Raw genomic sequence first — 7,090 nt, forward strand, 5'->3', positions numbered from 1 at the left:
TCCACAGTCACAGCACCCTGTGCATCCCCGCCCCCCCAGCATGGTGGGAGCCAGTCTCTGCTGCCGTCCATAAGACCTCTGGTGAAAGTGCTCCTGTCTGTGCCCATTTTCTTAGTGCTTGTTTCCAACTGTTGAGTTGTTTGTTTTTTTTGCTGGCTCAGGCTGCCTTCAGGGCAGGTCTAGTAAGGCAGGCAGAGATGGGGATTGAACTGCTGTATCCTGCTCCTGACTGTTTGCATGAGCAGGAGTAGGCGCTTAAACAACTGAGCTAACTGGCAGCTATCCCCACCCCTCAGTGTTGAGTTTTGAGAGTCCTCTGTATTTCAGACACCAGGCTCTCTTGCTCTGACTTGGTCTACAGGGTGTTCAGGGTCTCACTACTAGATGGGACTCAATAGCGACCCACCTGTTTACAGCCTCCCAAGAGCTGGGATTATAGGCGTGCACCACCACCCCCAGTTTCAACTGTGGTCTCAGCAGGCCCGGGATGGAACCACCCCCCTGAGTCTGCTTGCTGGCACTTTAATCTGTTGAGCTGTTTGGGTGGCCCCTTTTATTCTGATTAAATCCTATACTGCATTCAGTATTTTCCCTTTTGATGGATCAGGATCAGTTTATTTCCTTTCCTTTTTTTTTGGGGGGGGGGAACAGGGCTTCATTATGTAGTTCAGGGTGGCCTTGAAGTTCCTGTGTAGCCCAGGATGGTGTGGGATAGTGATCTTCCTGTCTCAGCTTCCCAAGTGCTGGGGTTATAGGCATGTACTACAATGCAGGCCTCCAAAGGCTGTCTTTCACCCAAAGAACTGCTTCTGGACATTTGCTGATGTGAGCTGGGCACATGTGTGTGAGTCTACTCCGGGGTCCTCTGCTCTGTTCCATTAAGCTACATGTCCACCTCCGTGCCATTACCACACGGAGGTAGATACCGTGGCTACATAAGTCCCCATACTGGGAACTCTCCCATTTTATTCTTTTGAAAAACTGTTATAGCTGTTCTTCTTTTATGATCATGTGATATGGAAACAGCAACAGATGTATTAAACTGGGTGTGGTGGCACATATCTGTAACCTCAGCACTCAGGAGGCTGAGGCAGAATGATCACCATGAGCTGTGTAGTTCAAGGCCAGCCTGAACTACACAGCAGGGCCTGGACCATATCTGAAAAAAAAAAAAAAAAAAAAAACAAATCCCAAACCAAATGATCTGAACAAAACTAACCCCTGCCCCCAATTTAAAAAAAATTTTTTTCTTTCTGTATCTGTTTTCTGGTGTGTTGCTGTTGTTTTAGTGGACTGGGGACTGAACCCAGAGCCTTTGCACTGAGCTACTTGGCCAACCCTTTATTTTCTGAGGTAGGGTCTTGCTAATTTGGACTTTAACTTGGAATCCTGCTTCCTCAGCCTCCCAGAGTGCTGACCTGTGCCAACACCCCTGGGTCAGATGGTTAGTTTTATCAAGCCTGCTTCTGTGGGCTGGAGATGCGGCTCAGTGGTAGTGGACTATCCTAGAGAGTGTCAGGTCCTAGCTTCAGTTTCTAGTTCCATACTCAGAAACAGCAGCAACAAAACAAAAACAAGTTTGAAATCTACAAGTCGTCTTGGTAAGAAATCCCAAGGCACATTTTCTCTGCATGCAGACAATGAGTCTGGGGAATCTAGAGTGAACATTTTGTTCTTCTTTGGTTACTCACTAATAAATACTATTTGATCCAATACACGAAGGGTCTGCACATGGTTAGTACTCAGCTCTCTATCCATTTTCTTAGAAGGAAAGTCTTGTATGAAGATCACTGGACTTGTCAGAAAACCTTAGTCCAAAACCTTGCTCTGTAACAGTGTAACCTTGGACAAGTCACTTGCCCTCTTGAATCTCAGATTTTAAGCAATAAAACAATATTAAATGAGAAGTAATGACAAGATTTTAATAAGAAAATTGGCTCATAATACATAGAGGGTTTGGACAAAACTATATGCTAACAGGACTTGAACCCAAAACTCTTTTAAAAAGATTTTACTTAGCTGGGCATGGTGGAACATGCCTGTCATCCCAGCACTTGGGAGTCTGAGGCAGGAGGATCACTCTAACTACAAGACCAGCCTGGGCTACAGAGTGAGCTCAAGGCCCCTGAACTACACTGAGAAACCTTGTCTCAAAGAAAAGAAAAAAAAAAAAAAAAGATTCCCCTTAGCTTGCTGGTTGTGGAAATAGAATTCAGGGTGCTCTATAATAAAATCAGATCAGATGAAGGAGATGGGGTGGGGGTTTGTTCCTACCAAAAAAATCTCATTCTAGTGAAATTAGGTCAGTAAAGGACTTTAGTTTAGTGAGCTGGATTCTGATTAAAATATTTGTTAAACATTTACTTCATATGCGTTTAGAGTTTCAATATTGTCTTACTAAATACTGACAATCTTAAATCACTTTTTTTGAGAAAGGGTCACACTACATTATTCAGACTGATCTTGAACTTGTAGTCCTCCTCCCTCAGCCTCAGGAGAGCTAGGATTACAGGCATGTGCTACCATGCCCGGTGTTTTGAATCATTTTTTTTTTTTTTTAATAAGGCAGGGGATAAGGAGATACAAAGTGCAAGTGCTGCAGTCCCCACCCAGAGAAACTGCCCAATAGGCAAGTCCTCTACACTCAACTGTACCCATAGACCTCTGTTAAAGCTACTTGGATGAGAAAATCAAAGTCTAGAAAGGATAAGTAATTTACCGAAGGTCTCCTGTGAATGTGGTCAAATCCGAGTCTAAGGCATGACACAGCTGTCTCTAACAAATTATTTGGACTCGCTCCACAGTTTTCTTAGACTGTCCCTTTACTTCACCTTGCAAGAAAGACACATACAGGGTGACAGCTGTCAGGAGTCCCAACCTGTTCCCAGCCCAGCCTCCCAGGAAATGGCAGTATGTCCTAGGAAAGCAGCAAAGCCTCTTTTCTCTGGCCAAGTGAATTCCAGCATTGTCTCACCCGAGGCAAGGGCAGCTCTGCTCACTGCATAACAATTTCACCACGGCCAGCATCCATTTACTTCTGGACAAGGTGAGACCCTGAGCCAGCACCACGCTTATAGGATGGGTGGGCACAGTTGCAGAGAGAGCAGGCACAGTCAGAAGATGGGTACTACGCCTCCTCTGGAAATAGTGGGTGGGAACACATGTTTATAAATGTGGCTTCTTCCTCTGGACTAATCTCTGAACTTTAGCAATAACAAATGAGCCAGAGACAGGTCAGACAGTGCTGGAAATGGGAGAGGAAAAGAGGGAAAATTCTAATGTGGAAAGACAAAATGGAGACTTGTTTAAATGTCAAAGGAAACACATTTTGCTCAAGTGTAACATTCTTCCTATAGGGTTCCGAGGTGAGACAAGAGGACAGGAAGGAAAAGCAGAAAATAACACTCACCAGAACTAGCTTTCTATTAGGGACTGATTTTAGAGCAGGAAGCAGGCACATGAGAGGAAAATAAGTATTCTGGAAAGTGTCCTGGTTTTTCCATGTGTCCACGAAGGAGGGATGCCTGGGCATGCCTGGGGATGAGCGTGCCCTGCTGCGGACAGGCACAGAAGCGGGGTGACTACCACCACCTTCACCAGGGCTGACTCCCCAGGTGTGACAGTTAGAAATCCCTGCTGGGAGGCTGGGGAGATGGCTCAGTAGAATAAGCGCTTGCCTGGCAAGTGCAAGGGTCTGAGTTCAATCCCCGGTTCCGCAAAAAAAAAAAAAAAAAAAAAAAAAAAGAAATCCCTGCTGCCTCACCCTTCCAAGTATTGCTAGCTGTGCCTGTACTGCATACCCTGCTCATACTTCTCCAAGTCTCCCTGAATTATAACTGCACCTCTCACCTTGCTTCTATCATTATTCCTTTCTCAACTGTTCTCAATGCACGAGCCCGAGAGATCCTGTAAAACCCAAGCATATCCCGGTGTCTCTCTGCTTGAACCTGAATCATGTGTGTGCGTCATCTACTCATGACAGTAAATACAGAAAGCCCCCCCCCCCACTTCCCCAGTACTTGGGATTGAACCCAGAGACTTTGCACGGAGCTATAGCCCAGTCCTTATGTATTTATTTTTGTGGTTTTGGAGACAGGGTCACCCTATGTATTCCAGTCAGGCCTCGAACTTGTAACAGTTCTCCTGCCTTGGCCTCCTGAGTGCTGGGGTTTACAGATGTATACCATCACTCTGGGCTTTTATTTTTATTTGGAGGCAGGATCTTGCTAACTCACTAAATTAACCAGGCTGGTTCAAAACTGCTATCATCCTGCCTCAGCTTCCCAGAATGCTGAAATTATAGGTGTGTACCACTGTCCTGGCTAGTTACTAGTTTTAGTAGGAATAGCTCTATAATGTTTTTATTTATTCTTTTGTTTTCTACAAGTAGTCACTGTTTTTGGGCCTCTGTTCTAAAGTGCTACGAACTAGCAATGCACAAAACTGACAAAATCTCTGCTCTTACATCCAAGTGCAGAGGGACGGATAACAAATAAATGAACAAGTAAATATATGTCAGATAGTGACAAGGCCTATGGAGAAAAAGATAAAAGGGGAATAGATGATGTAAGAGATGGGGATGCTACTTTTTTTTTTTCAGACAAGGTCTTGTTATGTAGGGCAGGCTGGCTTTCAGCTCATGACAATCCTGCCTCTGCCTTCCGAGTATGGGACTACAGGTATGACCACCTTGCCTGGCAAGTTCTTCAGTGGGTTTTTTAAATTTTATTTTAGGGAAGGGTCTACAGGATGTTTAGGGTCTTACTATTAGATCAGACTCGTAGTAATCCGCCTGTTTACAACCTCCCAAGAGCTGGGCTTACAGGTGTGCACCATCACACCCAGTCTCAATCGCCATCTCAGGGTGCCCCAGGGGTGGGGCCAGCACGGCAGGTCTGGGGATCCAACCCCTTGCCCTTGCACCTGTTTGCAGGTGCTTTAATCCTGAGCTATTTGACCAGCCCTAAGTTCTTCAGTTTTAATTCCTAATATTATAAATATTAATAGATATAGCCTTTATATCAATATATGTATGCAAACCTCCTTTGGTCCCCAGGCGTTTTTATTGTAAATGAAAGGAGCCCTGGGACTGAAGCCTGAGAACTGTAAAGTGCAGCTGCTGCCCATCTGCCTATGCAGGGCTGGGGAGAGAACTCAGTGGTAGAAGCACCTGTCTGGCAAGCACAAGGTCCTGAGTTTGTTCAATCCCTGGTACTGCAAACAAACCAAACCAAAGCAAACCAAGCCATCTGCCTGTGCAGAACTGAACCAAACTGCTGCTGTCTTCCTGCTGGGAGACAGAGCTTTGGAGCAGCCAGTTCTAGCACTGCTACTGGTTCTGCCTCCTGGAGGTCTGTTTGCCTTGCTGAGATTCTCCTACTAGGAAACTCTGGGTCCCACAGAGAGCCAAATGATGACCTGTAAGGGAAGCTGAGGACTTCGGCATAGCGAGGTAGGAATACGCTGAAAAGGAAGACTCAGAATTGGCTGGCTGTGCATTTGGTGAGAGCCAGCTGCTCTGCCTTTGTCTTTTTGAGACAAGGTCTCGCTATGAAGTTTAGGCTGGCCTTGAGCTCATTTTGTAGCTTAGGCTGGTCTCAAACTTGCAGTGATCCTCCTGCCTCAGCCTGCCAGGGTGAGATTACCACGCTAGGCTTCAATACCTATCTTATTTTTGTATTTTGGAACTAGATTGAATGCAGGGTCTTTGCAATGACTACATTTGTAGCTCTTTGTATTATTTTTATTTTGAAAAACAGTTGCTAAATTGCCCAGGCTGGGCTCAAACCCATGAACCCCCTGCACCATCCTCCCAGGAAGTGTACCGCTGTGCCTGTGTCTCATTTCTTTTCTTTTCTTTTTTTTGTGGAATCGGGGATTGAACTCAGGCCCTTGTGCTTGCCAGACAAGCGCTTATTCTACTGAGCAGATCATCTCCCTGGCCTCATCTCATTTCTTTTTAACTTTGCACTACGTAATAAAGAACAACCCACATTGCTATATCTAGCTTATTGGGTGTTTGGTAGTATCTATCCTTTAATAATCAATATTTGGCAAAATGGGAGGGACAGAAGTCTATAATCTGAGCTGCTTGGGACACTGATGCAGGAGAATCCCACATCTGAGTTCAGGCTGGGTAACTTAGAAAGACCCTGTCTAAAAAAAAAAGGTGGGGGCTGGGTGGAGGATATAGCTCAGTGGCAGAGTGCCTGGCAAGTGTGAGGTTCTGAGTTTGATTCCTGGTACACACACACACACACACACACAGCGGATATAAGTCAAAGCACCCTTGGGTTCAACCCTAGTATAATAAACAAACAAATCAAGTCACTGATAGGAACTGGTAGTTAGGGGCTATGGTCCCAACCTATATTACATATCTTACAGTCCAGTGGGATAAACATATAAAATGTAACACATTACTACGCCACAGGGAAGGCGGGTAAGTCTGTCTGAATGGCTCAGCGAGCTGCACCTTAGCACAGTGCGACAAAGGGAGTAAGAAGCTGTGCAGTTTAGGGAACCACTGGTGAACTCGTGAAACTGCATGCTGAACACTTCCATCCTTCCCTCTAGGTGGTGCTGAGTACTCACCTTGTCATCTATAGCCCAAAGAGTCCCTCAGTGTTTAAAAGTAAGGGGTCATTTACAACTCATTAGCACCTTGATAGCGCCACTGCCAATTTTATAGCCTTTTGACTCTTAGTCTAGGAGAGTGTGAAATTCTGCACATTATTAAGGAATTAAAGCCATAGGCAAGGTCAACTTCACTAACTTTTTAAAAGTATTTTTTTAGACAGTATCTTGCTATGTAGCTCAGGCTGGGCCTGAACTCACTATCCCAACATATATCTCACGCTGACCTCAAACTCAGTGATCCTCCTGCCTTAACCTCCTGAGTACTGGATTACAGGTGTGTCCCACCAGTCAGCTCCTTAGTAATTTCTTAACTTACAAAGGGCTACTAAGTCAAACAGATACTCTGCTTGAGGCTAGGAGAGCAGGGCTAAGTTTGTTTCTATATCTAGAAAGTTTATAATCTGGGATGAAAGAGAAAAACTATGATTAATTTTATTTATTTATGTGTGTG

At 44.9% G+C, this 7,090-nt stretch overlaps 1 protein-coding gene across 1 annotated transcript in view; it reads right to left on the reverse strand.

Moving 5' to 3' along the window:
* Positions 1-7,090, reverse strand: part of Znf609 (zinc finger protein 609) — a 191,465-nt gene that overhangs the window by 21,200 nt on the left and 163,175 nt on the right. The gene's annotated exons all lie outside the window — the stretch shown is intronic.

This window comes from Octodon degus, unplaced genomic scaffold (genome assembly GCF_000260255.1).
Source record: "Octodon degus isolate 3935 unplaced genomic scaffold, OctDeg1.0 scaffold00026, whole genome shotgun sequence".
Taxonomy (NCBI): Eukaryota; Metazoa; Chordata; class Mammalia; order Rodentia; family Octodontidae; genus Octodon; species Octodon degus.